At 36.9% G+C, this 23,415-nt stretch overlaps 1 long non-coding RNA gene and 1 pseudogene across 1 annotated transcript; one reads left to right on the forward strand and one right to left on the reverse strand.

Annotated features, from left to right (window-relative positions):
- The first annotated feature begins 1,692 nt into the window (after positions 1 to 1,692).
- Positions 1,693 to 3,993, forward strand: LOC139195702 (uncharacterized). The gene is made up of 5 exons (XR_011580532.1): positions 1,693 to 1,847; positions 1,931 to 2,090; positions 2,196 to 2,264; positions 2,950 to 3,008; positions 3,870 to 3,993. It is a non-coding gene; the product is annotated as an uncharacterized lncRNA (long non-coding RNA).
- A 13,737-nt stretch (positions 3,994 to 17,730) lies between these two features.
- LOC114825107 (uncharacterized) lies at positions 17,731 to 23,182 on the reverse strand (annotated as a pseudogene).
- Positions 23,183 to 23,415: the final 233 nt, after the last annotated feature.

Raw genomic sequence — 23,415 nt, forward strand, 5'->3', positions numbered from 1 at the left:
AATTTTTAGTCATTGCTTTGTCATTGACGAGACTGTTGAGAAAAGAGGTTATGTATGAGTGGGAAGGAAATTGTAAGCAAAGGATTCAACAACTGAAGTATTTCCTCACTCATGCACGTATTTTAGTAATCCCAGAGAATAGTGGTAATCATAAATTTTTAATGATGTTTCTTGAATGGTATTGGATGCATGTTGATGCAAATGTTAGGGTGATTGCATACGTTTCATGACAAATGGAATCTCATGAGATGAATTACCCTACGGGTGACTTGGAAGTCATGATTACCATTCTTGCTGGGAAGTTATGAAGGCATTATATTTGGTAAGAATGCAAGATTTTTACGAATCCAAAAAGTCTTCAATATTCATTACTCGGAAGGATTTTGATATGAGGCAGCGAATGTGACTTGTATTGCTTAATGAACATGATTGTACGATCAGGGTGATCGTAAAGTTTGTTCTAGCTGAAGCACTTGGTGAGAAGACTACAGTAAGATTAATATCTGGCACGTTTGCCAAGAGTATCATCTTGTGGATTGAAAACCAACGGAAGAAAAATTAAGAATGGAAGATCGAGAAGAAGTTATACTTGTTAAATTTCAAGTTAGGCCTATTTGGTAAGGTCGTACTCGAGACTCAAATGCTTGACGAAGGAATTCAAGAATTAACCGAGGCAGAATTGGATGGTATGTTTATGCAAGAGAATGGGACGTATGTGCCAAATTATGTGGAATTAAAGAAAGCAATTTTGACGATGTACACTGTTAAGTTTTTGAGTATGTTGGTTACTTCTAAGTTTTGGATAGCGTACAAGAAGCTTGGTTACCAAGTTACCTTATAGTTGTGTTGGACAGAAGTTGTCAAAAGAGTTCTTGTGGGCCCTGAGACTATGGATGAGTCTCCTCAAAGTATTCAGGTGATTAAGTTTAACCTGAAGGTAGCCAGGAATGGCAAAAGAGACTAACAGATGGATATGCCACTAATCGAGTGTGTAAGGTAAATGGTTTGATATTTTTGGAAATTTCACCATGAACTGAAATAGTAAGATTCAGAAAGGGAGACAAGATAAGTCTTGAACACATCAGTCCGTTTTGATCATTAAAGGAATCGACGAAGTTGCATACAAGTTTGTGATGCCTTCAGAATTGGCTAAGGCACATAATCTATTTTGTGTTCGATGCGTTGTCACTAAGTGGCAGAGTCGTTACATGGGACTTTGGTGCAACTATTGAGAATTAAGCCGGATCTGATTGGTGAGGAACTAATGTCGACTTTGGATTGGAAAAAGAAGGTCCTCAGAATTAAGACAGAGTAAGTAGTAAAAGTTTTGTGAAGAAAATCATTCAGTAGAAAATTTATGTTGGAGAAAGAGAATCGGATGAGAGAGATTTACCCGAGGACATTTTATGAGTATTGGTGGATTATGATTGTATGAAATTTCGGGGACGAAATTTTATAAGGTGGGTAGATTGTCACAGCCCGTCCCAAAGTTTTACACTCGTGATGGTGAATTAACGGAAATGTCCCTAATACGTGACTAAGGTATAATTTTCACGTTCGTTATATCTAAGCTCCTAAACTTTGGTAATTAGAGTCGAGACTTAGACTTAAATTTTATGATAGAATTTTGTAGTTGGGGATTGGGTAGGATCCCACACACCTCAAATCCTTCCCTCTTTCCCGTACCCTGTCTCTCTCTCTCCTCCCTCACGAACTCTCACTCTCTGTTCTCTCCCTCTCAAATGCACGGACAAACTCCAAAACCACCCTAAACTTCTACCAACGACGGAGTTAAGACCACCATCAAACTCTTGGAACCTCCACGATCACGATGGTATCCATTTCAGGTAAGTTTTGCTTCGGAAAACCCTAGTTTCAAAGTTCCCGTGAAATGGTACTGTTCATGATCTTCTAAATGACTACGTTTTAGGCTAAAACAAGATCACAGCGAGCTTAGTGAGGTCCCAAGGAAGCTCGGAGTGCTTCGTTGGAAGTTTTTGGACGTAAGAACACGGAGATCGACAAGTTCAAAGTTTGGCCGGAGCTTTCGAGGCATTTTACGGCGAATCCCCGGCGAGTTAGAAGTCGAGGTAGGTATCAATCTCTTCGTCTCGTCAAGTAATACAACTTTCCTTTTTGTTTTACTCAATTTCGTTGAGTATTGAAGAAGTTATACTCATTTGAAAAATACCCAGTTTCCGGCGACCTCCGAGGCTTTCGAGGCCGTTTCCGGCCAAACCACGGCGAACTAGGTGTTGTGAAAGGTATCATTCTCTTTTTCTCTTCAAGGGCTACAACTTTCGTTTTTGAATCACTTGATTGCGTTGAGAAATGACAAAGTTATGGCAATTTGAAAAACGGCCGCCGGAAAAACCAGTCCGGCGACCCAAGGAAGAAGAAGGTGCGCGTGGGGGCGCGTAGGTCCGTGCCTTCCTTGGCGCGTGGGGGCGCGTGCTACAGTAAAAATTATTTTAAAAATATGTCGACGTCCGTGACGTCGAGTAGATCACCGTGGTATATTCATATACCCAATTTGAGCACCGTATGAGAAAGTTATTAAGGATTGTTGGTTAGGTGTTCAAATAACGTTTTATAGTTTTTGCATTTAGGTGAAAATGTGAATTGAAGATCCGACCGTTGGATCGTTACCAAACTTTGATACGTTGTAATACGTAATATTTGAGGATTATTGGAACTTACAGATTGGGAATCCGAGTTACGGATCTTCCGGAATTGGAATTGTAAGTTCATAAAATAAAATGTTAACCGTCACTTAGTTTTGGAAATTGACGGAGATCCAACCGTTGGATGGTAATGAAATTTTAGGAGGTTATGGATTTAAAATCTGAGTGGTGGATCTTCCGGATCGATCTACGTAGTGACGTATTTTATATAAGTTATATATTCTATCGATATGAATTCTAAGGTTGGAATTGATTATTGTTTTAGGCGACGATCGTCATGACGCCTTGGCGTATTGTGCTAGGGAGTTGTAGGGCGAACTCCAGGTGAGTGGGCAGTTTTGTTTTCCGTATACATATATACTTGCCGTTTTCCCAGAAATTGAAAATGCATGAAATTATGCTTTAAATGAAAATGTATTAAAGTATATGAGATATATTAGTTGAAATGCCATGCATAGAAGTATGCGAAAAGTATATAGAAATGTGAATCGAATTGCCATGCATGAAATGATATGAATTGATATATGATGCATATGTATGAATTGGTGCGGCGGACGCACAGGTGAGTATCAGGTGAGTATTTAAATACTGTTATGATGATGTTGATATATATATTGAGCTCAAATCCTGCACCATGGTTTAGTGCTTATAGTATTCACCGCATCGCACGCTCGCCTTGGATCCAAGTAAATGCTGGTCGCACAGTCCACGCGGAGTGGGTGCGACGGGCCAGTCGTAGAGTGTTAGTGAGATTTCGACTGGTGGGTGACCTTAGATTATGTGCACAGATGATTGATGAGAAAGCACTAGAGCGTAACTTGTGTGCAGAAGGCCGGACAGGTCACAGAGGTGACTCCGGTAGAGTGAGAGTGATAGATTTTGAGCTCTAGGTTCAACCGTACAGGGCTATTAGAGGGCCTCCGGTTGATTACTTTCTTGCACCTGATATGATTATTGTTGATGCATCCATACTTAACTGTTGAATTAGACATGGCATGATTGATAAAGAAAAATGTTGAGATAGTAAAAATGAAGTTTTGAGAATATATATGTATATTTATATTTTACATTTCTGGGAAAGTATACAAGTTTTACGGAGAGGGGTTACAACGTTTTGAGAAATGTTTGGATTTGGAAAAGAATTGTTTTACTGACCCACTCAATTTTGGTTTTGCGCCCCTCCAGGTTCAAGAATCACAAAGGTGTGGTGACTACGAGGAATTCGACGGTGTTCTGACATATTGGACAAAATTAGGACTCACCTTCGGGTGTATCAACTTATAAATTGTATCTTAAAGCTTCCGTACTGTGCAAATGGTTACGTCACTCTCACGTGACGGCCAGCATGCCCTCCTTCGGGACGGGGTGTGTCAATAGAAGCAGATGGTCATGAGCGCGCATAATTATTTGGGTTGTTTGGCATCAATCTTTCAACTAATTCTTGCAAAGAAGTCAACTTATCTGTTAAAGTGTGGACTTGGGCCTTCAATTGCTCATGACTTTCTTCATGTTCTAAACACATACGTTTATTACAACTTTGGCTATTTGAGGGATATGCATCTTTAGTACTAAAGCCAACACCTACACCAAGAAGACGACCATGACTTGGGCCACCAATCACCTCCTTGTATATAACCCAATCATTTACTTCATTTTGTTCTTCCATAGCAGTATTCTTTTTGTTGTCCATTTTTTCCTTCAATAAAATGGTAATTTGTAAGCATAGGTAATACACACAATATCATGTAAAAAAAGGATTGAAATTATGATAACATACATAAAGTTCTTTAGCCTTTTCACTTGCCCAAGTTTCTTCACCTTCACTCTTATGCTTACTCACATGGAATTTTTTGAAACAATCAATCGGGCTAGGTTCAATTCCACTACGATCAAGCTATTAAGATTTTTAAAAAAATGTTCGTTAAATAAATTTTAAATATGCAAGAATGACGGTATGGAAACAAAGCATAAACATAGTATTTTTACCTCATTTTTCTGTACTTTGCCATTGGAACTGAACCTATGGTGTGCACAATTGTGGACTGCTCCCTATTGCACGCATTTTGCACACTTTGTTTCTGCATGAAAAAGAAAGCAAAATTAAAACCCAATCATCTCACACTAAGCATATACATGTACGGAAAATAATATATTAACCATCATAAGATGATATTTCTTATATTAAACTTTTACCTTCCATTCAGGTTTCTCCCACTTTTCAACCATTTTACACCAAAAATCTTTAGATACATTTGATGGGCAGTTAATGTATCTCTCCCCAGTAGTCTTGTACTTGTGAAAAACCGAATTCCTTAATGTGCTCATCCAATCGGCATATCTTGTTTTAATATGTAGTTCAAAAGTAGCCCTCATCTCTTCTTCAGAACACGTGTATGTGTATCCAGTTCCCTTGAAACGATCATACAATTCATCCATTTGCTCTTTTGGATAATCTTTAAATGTAATCCAAGGCCCTTTAATAACTTGATTAAAGAGCACCCCTATAGTTCTTGTAGCATTTGTGGTTACAATCCTATGAAAGTAAAATTAGATTAAAACACTCACATATCTAAATAGTTAACTATTTGACAATCATGCTTTTAGTGACTTGTGCTCATTACCTGCTATCATGTATTACAATCGGAGTGCCATTCCCATCTTTACCCTTAGCCTTCCCTCTACCTTTCTTTTTGGTAGGACCTAATCAATAAAAATAATAATGAGCATGTATGTTTAATAAATAACCAATTACAAAAATGCACATTTTCAAACCGATATAAATAAGGTATATTGGACACTTGATGGTTGATTCTCAATAGATGTTTGTTGTGTCTCATGTATTTCGCTACCATGTGATGGTTGGGTAACACCAAGTTGGTCTGAAGAGGGTGTAGGTGAATGAGTAGTAGTGTGCGGTGCTCTATTTTGACTCATTCCTCTCGTTGTCGTGGCTACAATTTTACAAAGAAAACACAAAGCTAAATAAGACATAATTATGAGAGAATTAGTTTCTTTTAGCATAGGACAAAGTTTATAAAACAAACAACAACTTTGAATCATGAAATTAAGCAAACGAAATATCACTCTCTTCTATCTTCAAGTATACTTTGAAGTTAAACTATACATTCCAATTTAATAATTGGTTTTATACCTAACCGTTCAACACTAGTTTGATATAATTTTTTTTAAGGATATATTATTAAAAATCAAACCAAATTAAACTGAATTTGTGCATATATTGTTTTTTTTTTCATCATGATTTTAATAAGTGTGAGGCAAACGGGGTTAGTTAATTTAAACTGCAAAAAATTTAGTTTTTAATCAAGTGCATGGCAAATATGGTTGGATTGTTTTTAGCCTAACATCAAGATTTAAGAGTTGGCCTACTTGAAATTGACTTATTTATTTTGTTAACCAAAGAATAAAGTTTTCAACTAAGCATATGATTTACTTGTTTTTAATTTCTATCAAGCTTATTTGAACTCGGGGATGGGAGAAAAAAATTGGAGATGAATCATCTAGTCCTCTTAGTTGATCTTCCTTTGTCTTCGGGTATTTGATTATAAATTTTATGATCAAACCCATACATTTTTTATTTTAATTTCATGATGCGTGTTATCAAACACAAAAATTTTTAGAAATTAGAATGATTCAAATTAATCCATCATATATATTATGGAAAAGCTACAAGTTTGATCGTCTAGTCATAGACCTAAAAACTACCAAATAAAAAAAACTACAAGTTTGATCGTCTAGTCAAGTCATAGACCTAAAAAGCTACAAGTTTGATGGCCAAGAATCCAGACTTGATTAGGCAAAGACAAAATCCCATTGTAGCTTTTCTTTTTGTACATATAAATTAAAAATCCACATATAAAATTACCTTGTATATTTGCATGTTGGGTCTCTTGCATTTCATTGTCATGTAGTTCAGTGGTGATATCATGTTGGTTTAAAGAGAGTCTAGATGACAGACGACGTGTACTTGATGAATTTTTTTGGCTCCTTCCCTTTTTTGCCATATCTATCAATCATACAAATACAAGAAAATTAGATGCCAATAGTACCAAAAGATAGAAAAATGAAAAAACGAAACCATGAAAGCTAAAATAAAATCGACTAGAATTAGGGTTTCAATGGCAAAAGGCAAAATATATACATAAACCCTAATTGTTAGAAAATCCCAGCAGCCATGAAAAATGAATAAAATTGAAATTTAATATATACATAAACCCTAAACTTAAAATTGGCACAAGGAGAACTCATTGTCACAAAACCTAAACTGGACAAACAAGATGACTTTAGGGTTACCTGTATGCTCACGGTTGTACACTTCAAATATTGAATATGGAGAGTTTTTGTTCCCTCCTTTGAAGGTTGGAGGCATTAATATAAATAATGGCATAGATGCAACCCTAATCTAATCAAGAGTGTAGTTTCCCTCCTTTTTTTTTTTTTGGCTGTGGGCGGAACAAATTTTAGGAAACATTTTTGGAAATTGGGAGAGAAAAGGGAGGGACATGCCAAAACCCTAATTAATTTGGAAAAAAAGCCAAACTGCTTAAATTGCATAAAAACAAGAGTTTGGGAATTGTGGGAAAAAGAAGAGGGAAGCCAAATTTATTTTTGGGAAACGGAAAAACACTAAATTCTACAAACATTTTTTTTTAAATATAAAATAATATTGTTCCATGCCATTCATTTAAGGAAAAAAGCCAAAACCCTGAACATTATCAAAAATTAATATTTGCAGTCTGGAAAATTAATTTGAATGATCTAACCGTCAAACTTGTTTCTATATGCTTCAAGATCGCATACGTAAAAAATTGCAAAAAATGGACATTCAGATATTAGGTAACGAGACGAGACCTTTTGACGGTTATAAACTCAAACTCATGATTTAACTGTGATCTTAACTCCGATTTTGATAATTTTTTACAAATACACTCCTCAACCCTATAAGACTATGATGAATGAATTTGATCATCAATTTAAAATATTTGCACTAGTGGATACCACAAATTATTATGTTCAACTTAATGAAAGTATAAAATAAACTCCAAGTGTTTTTTGAATCTGTCGTTTTGAAGGAATACACATTCTACAAAACTAGTTTCAACGATCCAACCGTCAAACTTATTGATATATGCTTCAAGATTGCATCCGTAAAAAATTGCAAAAAACAGACATTCAGATATTAGGTAACGAGATGAGACCTTTTGACGGTTTTAAACGCAAACTCACGATTTAACGGTGATCTTAACTCCGATTTAACGGTGATCTTAACTCCGATTTTGATGATTTTTTACAAATACACTCCTCAACCCTATAGGACTATGATGAATGAATTTGATCTTCAATTTAAAATATTTGCAGTACTGGATACCACAAATTATTATGTTCAACTTAATGAAAGTATAAAATAAACTCCAAGTGTTTGTTGAATATGTCGTTTTGAAGGAATACACATTCTGCAAAACTAGTTTCAACGATCTAACCGTCAAAATTATTGGTATATGCTTCAAGATCGTATTCGTAAAAAATTGCAAAAAACAGACATTCAAATTATTAGGTAACGAGACGAGACCTTTTGATGGTTATAAACGCAAACTCAAGATTTAACGGTGATCTTAACTCCGATTTTGATGATTTTTTACAAATACACTCCTCAACCCTATAAGACTATGATGAATGAATTTGATCATCAATTTAAAATATTTGCACTAGTGGATACCACAAATTATTATGTTCAACTTAATGAAAGTATAAAATAAACTCCAAGTGTTTTTTGAATCTGTCGTTTTGAAGGAATACACATTCTACAAAACTAGTTTCAACGATCCAACCGTCAAACTTATTGGTATATGCTTCAAGATCGCATCCGTAAAAAATTGCAAAAAACAGACATTCAGATATTAGGTACCGAGACGAGACCTTTTGACGGTTATAAAAGCAAACTCACGATTTAACGGTAATCTTAACTCCGATTTTGATGATTTTTTACAAATACACTCCTCAACCCTATAAGACTATGATGAATGAATTTGATCATCAATTTAAAATATTTGCACTAGTGGATACCACAAATTATTATGTTCAACTTAATGAAAGTATAAAATAAACTCCAAGTGTTTTTTGAATCTGTCGTTTTGAAGGAATACACATTCTACAAAACTAGTTTCAACGATCCAACCGTCAAACTTATTGGTATATGCTTCAAGATCGCATCCGTAAAAAATTGCAAAAAACAGACATTCAGATATTAGGTACCGAGACGAGACCTTTTGACGGTTATAAAAGCAAACTCACGATTTAACGGTAATCTTAACTCCGATTTTGATGATTTTTTACAAATACACTCCTCAACCCTATAAGACTATGATGAATGAATTTGATCTTCAATTTAAAATATTTGCACTACTGGATACCACAAATTATTATGTTACACTTAATGAAAATATAAAATAACCTCCAAGTGTTGTTGAATCTATCGTTTTGAAGGAATACACATTTTACAAAACTAGTTTCAACGATCCAACCGTCAAACTTATTGGTATATGCTTCAAGATCGCATACATAAAAAATTGCAAAAAACAAACATTCAGATATTAGGTAACAGGATGAAACCTTTCAATGGTTATAAACGAAAACTCATGATTTAACGGTTATTTTAACCCCAGCTGATTTTTACAACTACACTCCTAAGCCCTATAAGAGTGCGACGAACGAATTCGATCTTCAATTTAATATTTGCACTAATGGATAATACTATTTTAATATGATTTTATGTTTTTTTTTTTGTCGAAAATACGGTTTTATTGTTGCGTGTATGTAATATTTTAATACCCAAATTAATGTATACAATCCCTCCACTTTAGTACTGCTTAATTATACCCAAAATATACCTACGTATAATTTTAGTTGGGATAAACAACTCTTGGATTTGTGAACTCCAATTCCTCCGTTTTATGGTTTGGGCATTCTTGACTTTCTCCCTCCATTCCGTCGGACGTCTGAAATCGCACGGGTTGGAACGTTGCTATTCTCTTCCTCCGCTGAGAAGTTTGTGAAATCACACGGGTTGGAACGCTGCTATTGGTTTGGGTATGCTCTCTGTGACTCCACTTTTGCTTGATTCTATTTTCCTTTCTTATTTGGATCAATGGAATTTTGGGTTTTCTTTTTTATGTTTAATTTTCTATAATTTTATTTGGCTCTGTTTGCGGTTGAGGGTAGTTGGAAGAAAAGCATGTATTCTGTAATCCATTGCAAACCCAGATGGACCGAGGATGCAGAGGAGATTCGGTTCCCTTTTTTTTTTTGCTTCTAAAAGCATATTTACGTTTGGTTGTATTGGACTCTCTGAGATTCTTAGGAGAAGAATGTTTGCTTCTAAAAGCATATTTACTTTTGGTTGTATTGGACTCTCTGAGATTCGGTTCCCTTTTTTTTGCTTCTAAATTCAATCTTTTAGACAAGCTTTTGAGTTTGGAGTGCAGGCTAGGCAGCTCAATGTTTTGCTTTTTGAATTGTTTTGTCCTATGTAGTCCATTTATAAAGTGTAAAATCTCCAAGCACAATTTCTGTTTTTTTAAACAATTATTCTCTACGGTGTTTCGTGTGTGAGGACACATGCTTATTCTCAATGGTATTCTAATTTGTTTAGTTGGCTATAGAATAAGTTTTTTTTTAATCAATTATCCTGAAATAAACTCTCCAACAAGTGATGTATGAAATGAATTGGTGTATTATTTTATATGGAATGACATGAAGACTGAATTGGAGTTATGTAATTTGTGATTTTTGTTGTTCGTCTTGCTGAGATTTTTGTTAATTTTGTACCACTCTGTGTTGCAGCGGTATCACCATTGCCACCCAACAGACCCAATTAGCTGTAGTTCAATTACTGTTCTTGGAGGGAGGTAAAGCTATTATCTTTTTGTTCAAAGTGTTGGTTTTTTTTATTTGGCTGATATATTTTGTGTTTTTTTCTCTGTTGGTTTAGCCTATATTGAATTCCGCTATGTCTTAATGTTCACATATGCCCTATAAGTGGTGATTTTTTTAGTGTGACTGTCTATAACATTACATGGTGTTCACATGCCATCGTTTTGTTATTGGTATTTTGTATTTGTTGTTGCGTTTCATTCCGCTTTGATAGTGTTTAATAGATAACACTAAAGTTCTGCCAATTATGTTGGTTCACCGTAAGTTCTATGCTTTACAATAAACTGAACACTTGCAGTAAAAATGTTGATTATCTTACATAATTGCACAGTGGATTCATGGGTATGCATCGTGTGTGTTCAATACAGAGAGTTTGTTTCTTTTTTGTTTTTCTTTGAGGCACAAAAAAGGCAATCTGTTTTGCCTTTTTTTTTTCTTTTTTCTTTTCTCTTTCACTTTTTATTGGTTCAAATAATAAAGTTACAATTGAAAATACCTTATTTTTATTATTCTTCATCAAACTTAACCATGTCAACCCCTCATATTGCTTTTAAAATATAAGGTACGTTAGTAGAAGAAGTTTTGCCCTCTTTTCTCATTTTTAAACACGTAAAAAGATAATGTCTTCGTGTTTTTCTTTTTTTCATTAGCTTTGCACTGAATGGTGTTTTTTCTTTTTTTTTTCCTTTGTTTTGCACTGAAAGGAAAAGAGTGGCTCAGTGATTTGGTTAGCGTTTGAACGCTTATAGGGATCAAATATAGAGTCAAGGGATTTCAATGCAGTGTTTTGGTTTGCTATTATTTTCTATTATGTAATTAAAATATCATGTCCTGCTGAAAAAATGATACTGACGTTAATACTGAGAAACGCAATACGTTTATAGCTTTCGATAAAGACTGTTCGGTTCTTGCACGTGTGTGTCCCCCCAATTAGACACTATGTGTGAACTTTGTTCCATGCAGGGAAAAATGCCAATCGATAAATGTTGGATGCAATCTGGGAGGTCATCCGAAGATTATTTTAACGGAGTTGAAACTTTTCTTGATTATGCATACAACCATCTTCAGCCGAACGATGCTAAAATTTTATGTCCTTGCGTCAAGTGTAGTAATAGATACAAAAAAAGTTAAGGTTGAAGTACAACAACATCTTTATAATGGAATTATCAAAAATTATACTAGATGGTATTTGCATGGGGAGGATGAGAATGACGAGACTGATGAAAGCAACAGTGACAGTGATAGTGATGGTAGTGAGAATGATGTGATCAATATGGAACAAGATGATGATATGCATGGTTTAGTAGAAGAAGGCTGTCCACAGGATCCAAATAGAGATGCAGAAAAGTTTTACAAATTGTTAAAAGAGGCAGAGCAGCCATTGTACGATGGTTGTAAGTCGTATTTGGTAGGCATAAAAGCACACCACAAAGTAACACACAAATATCCTATTAATTTTCCTTATTAACACTAGGATTTATCAATTGTAGCATATGAAAATAAAGGTCTTTCCCGCAGAAGATTGTTTTATCTAACTACTTAAAATGTCACAAAAACTCGTTGCGGTCCCTACTGACCAGCCACCAAAACATAATTATTAGACTGACTTACACTGGTCTAAAGTCTATGAAATTTTACATGCAAATACTAGACACACAGTACGATAGTCTCACAAATATTTGGAATTTTTGGAGTTGATTTGCTATTTAAATTAAATCGTACAAAAACAGTACAGAAACAGATTTTGAGTAGATCACAAGTTTGAGAAAAATGAGTTAGGGGAATTGTTATCCACCACCAAATAATCATGCAAACATGTTATGTTTCATACAAATTCCTTTTATTTCCGGATGAAGATGCTCAAGTTGGCTCAATGTTAGAACACAACCTATTACTCTTTCTTACGTAGTATGTTAAGAGAATGGCGTTTTCAACTTAACGTAGTCCCTAGCATGCAATCTAGAATAGCGTGTTCATAGATTTAACAAGTAGAAATCATTAAGAACGAAAAGAGTTTGAGTCATCACAAGGCATGGTAAGTACTGACATTGTCTTACTTATCCTAGAAATTGGTTCACATGTTAATCGCAATTAACAAGTACTACTCTATAACATATGTAGGTCCTCATTCAACAAGGGCAGGCATACATATATTCATAGCATTTGAATCCTAAATATGCTTACTAAGTATGCATCCATAGAAAACATAAAAAGAATTCATCACTGACATAAGTAATAAACCAATTTTCATCCATTCATAAAAGCAATTCAACGAAATGTCATAACAAACTTGCAATCATATTCGGGGCTTCAAAACAGCCCCTAACTACTTAAAATTTAGTTACACATAATTCTCAAATTAAACCAAAAGTAAAATATGGGTTTGAGAAGATAAAACCAAGAAAAATAGAGTGAAGCCTCTTCTTCTTTCCTTCCTTGCTCTCTGCTTCTGTGCTTCTGCTCCCGCCAGTCTCTGCTTCTCTGTCCTCTGCTTCTGTGTTTTTTCTTTCTCCGCACACTTCCCTGCGCCTACTTCACTGCCCTCCGTTTCTGTGCTTCTGCTGCGCCTCTTCCTGCGCACTGCCTTCTGTCCGTGTCTCTCTGTGCTGTTTTTGCTCTCTCTCTATTTTCTGTTTTTATTCTTTTTTTTTTCGTTTCCTTCAGTGTGTGTCCTCTCCTCTTGTCAGTCTCCCCACTCCCCACTTATTTCTTTTCTTTTATTTTCTTTTCAGCCAGCGCACTCCACTTCCTTCCCACTATTCTTTGTCTGCCGTGTCTCTCCCACTGTCTATTTTTTTCTTTTGTTTTTTTCACTCTGTGCTCTCCCACTGTCTATTTTTTTCTTTTGTTTTTTCACTCTGTAACTTTGGATAAAGATAATTGAAATATTCTGGACCCATCTGCACATAATAACGGACTGGATTAGGTTCAATTATACAAAACACAAAGTGTCCTGTCTCTTTCTTTTTATTTTTCTCCACTTTGCTTGAAATTAATCTTAAAGCAAATTTAATTGCACACTAACACAAGGTAAGGTAAAATGCCACCATTTTAACACAAAAACATCACAAAGACTTTAGAAATGAATGGTATAAATGCATGAAATATATGAGTGATCAAATACCCCCAAACTTGCATTTTTGCTAGTCCTCTAGTAAAGCAAAACAAAACCAAAACCACTCAACTAAAACTAGACTCAACAACTTAGTAGCCAACTTCTCAATTTCGATTTCAGAGATAAGTGCTAACCACGAAACAAACAACCAAAAACTAAGCAAGAGCTCAAAACATCATCCAATAGTTAACCAAATTTCCTTCAAACAAAACGTTGAAATGCCATATGTGAGCTAGCCATGTCAATGCAATTCCAAACTCCTTTAAATCATCATATGCAAACATGTGAGCTTCTCACAAGACATACGCTCATTCACTCATAAGTTTTGGTTAATTTGTTTCACTCAAGTGATCTCATTGTACATGCCGCCATATGCTTGCTTGTCCACCTAACTCGCTTATCAATATTTAAGTAATACCTTGGATCAATAGGACTTTATTACGGTTGTAATGGGGCTAAAGGTGATAGGCTAATGAAAGAAAGGATATGGAAATCAAAAATTTTGAGAAAGTACACTTTGATAGTTTTCCAACACCTCAATATCACACCACCTCAAATTGAAAGCAAAATAATAAAACCTCGAGCACCTATTACTCCCCAAATTTAACTTCAAAAGGAAATTTATACTCTACCGACACATTTTCAACAAATCAACACTCTCCAATTTTCATATATTTCGTTTTTTTTTTTTTTTTTTTTGATGAAAGAAACAAATCTGCAAAAGCTACATCACCCATCAAATTCACATTTCATTGTAATACACATGCTCCATCCATCTTTCTACGTATATGAAACTCCCAAGAGCACAACCCATGTAACACTTTCTCAAAACAATAAGGAATCGATTTTTTCGTATGGGCTCAACTCCAATATTGGAGCAAGGTAAAGAGATGTGGCTAACAAAGAAATGGCTTAGTTAAAGGCTCAATGGGCTACTACAGATAAACATAGCATATAAGGTAGGCATGAAAGGCTCAAACGATCCAAAGATGGCCTATATCACTTCCAAGTTATTACATGAATTGATTAATGAATCGAGTAGTATAAAGCAAGTTCTAGAGATACATGTACAGTGAGATCACACGCACAAGAAGGAATGAGATCGATGCATAATGGTTCAATCATGTATAGGCTCAAAAACTCACAAGGTTTACATAATCTCACATGATTCACATATGAAACGCTAAATCATGCTCAAGTTTCACATTGACAAGACTAGGCACATTTATTTTTCAAGTTGATTTCTGGAAATCACAGTTAACACAAAGACAACGAAAAGAACTTAGACTTCTTGGAAGTAAGAAGGAAATTAAGATCAAATCTCATCATTGAATTGAGAAGTACCTACAAACAACAACAACAAATATGAAAAAAAAACAAAATTTTTTATTTATTTATTTTTTTTCATTTTTTTTTAATTTTAAACAAGAAGTAAACTAACGAAATATATTTAAATATATTTCCACCCCCAAACTTAATTATAGCATTGTCCCCAATGATAATGAAAGGAATTTTTGAACAATAAGACATAAAAATGGAAGAAAAGAAATATAAAATGAAATAAAGACACATAAAGAAAATGAAAGAACACACCAATTTGTGTAGGCGAATCTCGAACTGGTTTGGAATCCTGAGCGAGGAATATCAGAGTTCCTTGGTTTCAAATCAGGCTCCTTCTGCTGGGTTGATTTGATTGTGCAGTCTGCATTCTTCTCTGCTTGTTTCTTCTGCACGGCGGGCAGGCACGAGGTAGAGGTATTGGTCTGTTTCTTTCTTCAATCTTTCCAAGTGCCCACCTCTTGCTTTCTTTCTCCTAGTCCCTAGCTGAGGATGAATTGGCAAATTGTCTCCACATGCTTCGAGGTATCATTTTCACTTCCCTTATCTGTTCCCCAGGCAGATGTGGTAGACGAAGAGAAAGCATAAAATGATGAAGATGAGTACTCGAAAGCAAGGCTAGGTAAGCAATCAGGAAGGGGTTCCAGGCAATCGGTTCCAGATCAGAAGATTGATACCAAGTGCTGGTTGATTGCTCTCTTTCTCCTTGTCCTAAAACAACGACAAGGAGAATGACAGGGAGAAAGCATGATATGAGATACTCTTGCTTTCAACCTTCATGATATGAAATACTTTTGCTTTGGATGGGTTGTTTGCAAAGGTACCCCAAGGAATAAGGAACACTGAGTGACTCGAGAGGGTTTGTTGGAAAGGCATTCTCGGAGATGATGGAAGGTTATGTATGTCTGCCTTGCCATGGAGGGTGAAGGTCGACATTTATAGGAAATAATAACCGGTACTGTTCTTTCACCCTTGTCGGCAACCGTTGGATGATTGAACAGTAAACTTCACGTGCTTTCTACTTTACCAAAAATCTTCGACAGATTGCCCGTGATTTCCGTAAGCTGAGTGTGCATATGACAGATGCTGACACGTCTGGAAAAGCATATGCCTCTCCGATTTCTGAGCTTCGTCTTCGAAATCTGAGCTCCGTCGAGTACAGAGGTTACATGTGACGAGTGCGGACAAATCTGGAACAAAGGATGGCCCGTGGTTTCTAAACAATCCCAACTTTTGAGAAAGCGAATGCCTCTTTGATTTTTTTAGTTGGCCTCTTCGATATCTAGAATTGCCTATTCGATCTCTGAAATCCCATCGCGTGCTGATTTATATAGAGGTATGCAGGACGTTCAAAGCACACTTGAATTTTTGCCCGTAAAAACTCCCTCTTTGCATTTGTACGATCTTGACTTGTCCGACCTCTTCTTTCTTCAACACCTCAGAAAAATGTCTGGCCCTTCCGACCGTCGTTTTGACTTGAACCTTGGTGAAGAGGCAGTTCCGCCTTCTCCAGACAACATATGGCGCTCATCCTTCATATCCCCTACTGGTCCTCTTACCGTTGGGGATTCGGTGATGAAGAATGATATGACAGCTGCGGTGGTGGCCAGGAACCTTGTCACTCCCAAAGATAACAGACTACTCGCCAAACGGTCTGATGAGTTGGCTGTTAAGGAATCTCTGGCTCTCAGTGTGCAGTGTGCAGGTTCCGTGTCCAATATGGCCCAACGCCTATTTGCCCGAACCCGTTAAGTTGAATCATTGGCGGCTGAAGTGATGAGTCTCAAGCAGGAGATTAGAGGGCTTAAGCATGAAAATAAACAATTGCACAGGCTCGCACATAATTATACTACAAACATGAAGAGGAAGATTGACCAGATGCAGGAATCTGATGGTCAGATTTTACTTGATCATCAGCGGTTTATGGGTTTGTTCCAACAGCATTTGCCTTCGTCTTCTGGGGCTGTACCGCGTAGTGAAGCTCCAAATGATCAACCTCTGATGCCTCCTCCTTCTGGGGCTCCGCCGACTGCTGAAGCTCCGCCGACTACTGAGACTTCTCTTAAGCAGCCTTTGTGAAGGCTCCCTGTTGTATTTATATGCTTAATGTTCCTTTCGTTTTTATGAATGTAAAAATACCTTGCAAGAAGTTGTGGTAGAGATTGCAAAATCATTACCTGCATAAAGGAACAAAAGTAGGACTTAAACACAAAAACCAGAAAACAAGAGAAAAACAGAACAAGAACATTTAAAATTATTCAAAATAAAGAAGAAAGATAGAAAGCTTGGGTTGCCTCCCAAGAAGCGCTTTCTTTAACGTCTTGCAGCCGGACGATGCCTCCAGTCACACTCCCCTAGGTTCCATGGCATGGAAGTGAATTTCGAATGGAAGGTGATACTTGAAGTGATCCGGCATTTGGACTAAAAACTTCCCCAATTTGCAGTAAAATCAAATGATGACCCCCAAACTTTAATTCTGCAATCAACTCCAAGGGTGGACATAACCCAAATACAAAGAAAAGAAATAATTCAGTTTAGCACACAAGAAAATTGAAAATGACAAAAAAAGGCAATGAATATAAATATTGGGTTGCCTCCCAATAAGCGCTTGCTTTTACGTCCGCAGCCAGACGGTACCAAGAGTAATCATCCAAAGGGAACTGGTTCTTGAAGAGGTACAACCTCCACATCATGCTCCGCAAAAGACTCGTAATATGGCTTGAGTCTATGCCCATTCACTTTGAACATGTATCCGGTCTTTGCACTTTGGATTTCCACTGCACCATGAGGAAAAATATTTTTTATAACAAATGGACCAACCCATCGAGAACGAAGCTTACCTGGAAATAACCGAAGGTGAGAATTAAATAGAAGAACTTTCTGTCCAATGACAAAGCTCTTCCTTAAGATCATCTTGTCATGAAATGCCTTTGATTTCTCCTTGTATATTCGACTAGACTCGTATGCATCATTCCGGATTTCGTCTAACTCATTTAATTGAAGCTTCCTTTGCTTTCCGGCAACACTCATGTCCATGTTGTAGGCTTTGATCGCCCAATAAGCTTTGTGCTCTAACTCTACTGGAAGACGGCATGGTTTCCCATAAATTAACCGAAATGGGGACATTCCAATAGGAGTCTTATAGGCAGTCCTATAAGCCCACAATGCATCGTTCAAGCGCATGCTCCAATCCTTCCTACTAGGACTCACAGTTTTCTCCAAAATTTGCTTCACCTCACGATTTGATACTTCTGCTTGACCGCTAGTTTGCGGATGATAAGGTGTAGACACCTTATGTGTGACATTGTACTTCCTAAGCAACGCTTCAAATGTTCGATTGCAAAAATGACTCCCTCCATCGCTAATGATTGCTCTAGGTATTCCAAATCTTGCAAAGATGTTACTCTTAATAAAATCTGAAACAACTTTTGAATCATTAGTTTTGGTGGCTTTTGCTTCCACCCATTTAGAAACATAATCCACAGCCAATAAAATGTAAAGAAAACCATTTGAAGATGGAAAAGGTCCCATGAAATCAATGCCCCACACATCAAAGATCTCAACAACCAAAATAGGGGTTTGTGGCATTTGATTTCTTGGGCCCAAGTTACCTGTTAATTGACAACGATCACATGTTGCACAAAACTCGTATGCATCCTTAAACAAACTAGGCCAATAAACACCACTCTCTAACACCTTTAGGGCTGTCCTCTTTGCTCCAAAATGGCCACCACATGCATAAGAATGACAAAAAGTTAGAATAGATTTAAACTCATATTCAGGTACACACCTTCTAATCAATTTATCAGTGCAATATTTCCACAAATAAGGATCATCCCACTCGTAGTATTTGGCGATTTTGACAAGCTTATCTTTTTGAGCACGTGTAAAATCATCCAGAATCTTTTTTATGACCTTATAATTGGTAATATCTGCATACCAAGGGTCAGTAATCTTTAATGAAAATAGTTGCTCATCTGGAAAACTTTCACGTAAAGGGATGAGATATTCCTTTGTGTTTGAATGCACAAGTCGGCTAAGATGATCTGCTACAACATTCTCACTCCCTTTCTTATCCTTGATCTCCAAGTCAAACTCTTGAAGCAGAAGTATCCATCAAATGAGTCGTGGTTTTGCATCTTTTTTGTGAGTAGATACTTCAAACCTGCATGGTCAGAATACACAATAACTTTAGTCCCAATCAGATAAGATCTAAATTTTTCTAAAGCAAATACAACAGCTAGAAGCTCCTTCTCTGTTGTTGAATAATTCAATTGTGCATCATTGAGTGTTCGAGATGCATAACAGATGACATGTGGCACTTTGTTGACACACTGCCCTAGAACTACACCAACAGCATAGTCTGAACCATCGCACATTAACTCAAAAGGTAAACTCCAATCTGGTGGCATGATTACAGGAGCCGTGGATAACAACTCCTTAAGCTTATTGAATGCTACCACACACTCTTCATTCATATCAAATGTTACATCCTTTTGAAGTAAACGACACAAGGGTCTAGAAATCATTGAGAAGTCCTTCATAAACCTACGGTAGAAACCTGCATGTCCAAGAAAAGAACAAACCTCCCTGACAGTAGTAGGGATGGGTAAAGAACTAACAAGTTCTACTTTAGATTTATCAACTTCAATTCCCTTTTAAGATATGATATGCCCTAGAACTAATCCATGTGAAACCATGAAATGGCATTTTTCCCAATTTAACACTAGATTAGTTTCTTGACAACGTTTTAAAACTAAGGACAGATTATGTAGACATGTATCAAAAGAATCACCATAAACTGAAAAATCATCCATGAACACTTCAATTATTTTCTCAATCATATCAGAAAAGATACTTACCATACACCTCTGAAATGTGGCATGGGCGTTGCACAGTCCAAAAGGCATCTTCCGGTATGCAAATGTGCCAAATGGACATGTGGAAGTCGTCTTTTCTTGATCCTCCGGAGCAACTGCAATTTGATTATACCCAGAATAGCCATCAAGAAAACAATAATGAGAATGACCAGCTAGCCTTTCTAACATTTGATCAATGAATGGGACTGGAAAGTGATCCTTGCGTGTGGTGCTATTTATCTTTCGATAGTCTGTACAGACTCTCCAACTATTTTGCACACGTGTAGGCATTAGCTCATTAGCTTCATTCTTAACAATTGTGACTCCAGATCGTTTAGGGACTACTTGAATAGGGTTTACCCACTTGCTATCCGAAATAGGATATATGATGCCAATATCTAGAAGTTTGATAACCTCTTTTTTTACGACTTCCATCATGAGTGGCTTTAAACGGCGTTGAGCTTCCCTAGTTGGTTTTGCACCTTCTTCCAGCAGAATCCTATGCATACATGTAGCTGGATTTATACCTTTGATATCTGCAATGCTCCAAGCTATGGCAGTTTTGTGATCCTTCAGTACCCGGATCAGTTTCTCCCCCTCTTCTGCTGTGAGTTATGACGATATGATGACTGGTAATGTTTCATCCTCTCCCAAAAATACATACTTCAAATGTTTAGGGATCGGTTTAAGCTCCAATTTAGGTGCCTGAATCACAGAAGGAAGAGTTTTTTCATTAGAAGTAGGAAGAGAAATAAAATAGGAAGAACATTTACCACGAATTGGTGAAAGAGACTCAAGAGAGGCCACTGTTTGGATTAATTCTTCTTCAATGTGCTCTGAATAGTTAAAATTTCCATGTGTACTGCTATGCACTAATGCCTTCTCTAAATTATCTTGTCCCACACCTTTATTAAAACAATCCTGCACAAAATAGTCAAACACATCAATAGACAAACAAGATTCTAATTCACTAAGATACCTCATAGCATTGAAGATTCTGAACTTGACACTTTCCCCCTCAATTTCCATGGTTAAGGTACCATCGTAGACATCAATCTTCGTCCGTGCTATTCTAAAGAATGGTCTTCCCAATATAAGAGGAAGTGCAGTAGGCATAGGATCATGTTCCATCTCAAGAACAAAAAAGTCAGCGGGAAAAATGAGTTCATTCACTTGCACAAGTACATCCTCCAATAGGCCTTTGGGATATCTATTTGAACGATCTGCTAACTGGATTACTACCTTTGTTTCCTTCAAGTCTCCAAGGTTCAATGACTCATACACTGAATATGGCATCAGATTGATGGATGCCCCCAAATCACACAATGATCTCCCAAACTCTTTGCCTCCAATTACACATGGAATGGTAAAGTTACCGGCATCTTTCAACTACGGTGGCAGCTTTCTCTGCAAAACAGCTGATACTTCCTCGCTTAATGCCACAGTTTCTTGATCATTGAATCTCCTCTTGTTCGTACAAAGCTCTTTAAGGATCTTTGCATACTTGGGCACTTGTTTTATGGCATCTAAAAGAGGTAAGTTCACTTGGACTTTCCGGAAAGTATCCAATATTTCCTTATCAGTTTGCTCTTTCTTAGACTTCATAAACCTACGAGGAAAAGGAATAGGGACACATGAGTTAAACGAATTTTGAACTTCTTTACTTACCTTATCAGAATCTTTTTTGTTAATTCTGTATCTTTATGAGACTTTTCAGTTTCTGTTGAAGCCTCATCTTGCTCAAGATTCTTGGTTTGCAGCTCCCCTTGTTCAATTGTGTCTTTTCTAGTCCTCTTTTGCATCCTCGGCTGCTCAAAAACTTCTTTTCCACTCCTTAAAGTCACAACATTCATCTGCTCCGCATTTGGATTCACCACGGTTTGGATAGGCAACCTTCCTGGTTGGTGTTGTTGCCCCATCAAACTTGCTAACTGACTCATTTGGCGCTCAAGGTTTTCAATTGCTTTGTCTGTTTTCTGTTGATGAGATTAAGTAGAGTTAGCTAAAGAAGCAATTAAATCCTCAAGAGACTTACTTGGAGCTTGTTGTTGTTGAGGCTGAAATGGTGCCTGCGGTCTTGCTTGAAAGAAGCCAGGCGGACGATTATAGTTGTTGGGAACAGATTGTTGTCCATTGTTCCACTTTAAGTGTGGATGATCGCGCCATCCTGCATTATAGTTGTTGGAATATGGATCATACTTTTGCCTTTGTTGCCCTTGAAATCCTCCTAATGCATTAGCTTGCTCAAGACCACCTTGATCCATCAACGAAGGGCACATGTCTGTGGCATGTCCCATCATTGAACATACACCACACACCTGTTTTGGAGCCACAATAACCTGTTGCACAAGATTAGTCAAGTTAGCTAATTGTAATTCAATACTAGAATTAGCACTTACCTCGTTAACTTTCTTAAGAGGTGGCTCATCTCTCCCTCCAAATTGTCGTGTATTGCCAGCAATGTTCTTTAACAATGCCTTAGCATTAGTAGGCGTCTTGTCCATGAATGCTCTGCCACTTGCTGCATCAAGCATTACACGATCAGTACCATACAATCCCTCATAAAAGTATTGTATTAGTAAATGCTCTGAAATCTGATGGTTAGGACAAGATGCAACCAAATGTGTGAACCGCTCATAGTAATCTCCAAAGGGCTCTCCATGTTGTTGTCGGATTGCACATATGTCTTTCCTTATGCTTGCAGCTTTTGTGGCTGGAAAATATTGCTCCAAGAATGCTTGCTTCACCTGGTTCCATGTGTTCATTGATCCCGAAGGTAAATTGTAAAGCCACTCATTTGCCTTAGCTTCTAATGTAAATGGGAATGCCCTCAACTTGACTTGCTCCTCATCCACATTTGCTGGTCTCATTCCTGAGCATACCACGTGAAACTCCATGAGATGCTTGTTCGCATCCTCTATTGAGAAGCCATTGAACTTAGGCAAGTAGTGAATCATGCCGGACTTAAGCTCAAATCCTCCTTCTGCATTTGGATATGTGATGCACAAGGGTTGTTGATCCGTATTTAGCATTGTCAACTCCCTCAATGTACGGTTATCAGCCATGCCTTCTTGTGATTCCTCCTCCTCCTCTTCCGAACTTAAATGTGGTGGAGAAGATGATGGTAAAGACACCGATGCACACTTTTGCTTGATTTTTCTCTGAAGCTTTCGAAGGGTTCGTTCAATCTCTGGATCGTAGGAAGCTAGATCAATGCTCTTAGACTTTCGAGTATGCATGTACTACAAAGAGTACCTGAAATAAAAACAAAAACACTAATTGGACAAGAAAAGAAAACAATAGAAAAATAAGTAATTTAGAAATAACAATCCCCAGCGGCACGGCGCCAAAATTTGGTAGGCATAAAAGCACACCACAAAGTAACACACAACTATCCTATTAATTTTCCTTATTAACACTAGGATTTGTCAATTGTAGCATATGAAAATAAGGGTCTTTCCCGCAGAAGATT

The sequence above is a fragment of the Malus domestica genome, chromosome 05 (assembly GCF_042453785.1).
Source record: "Malus domestica chromosome 05, GDT2T_hap1".
Lineage (NCBI taxonomy): Eukaryota > Viridiplantae > Streptophyta > Magnoliopsida > Rosales > Rosaceae > Malus > Malus domestica.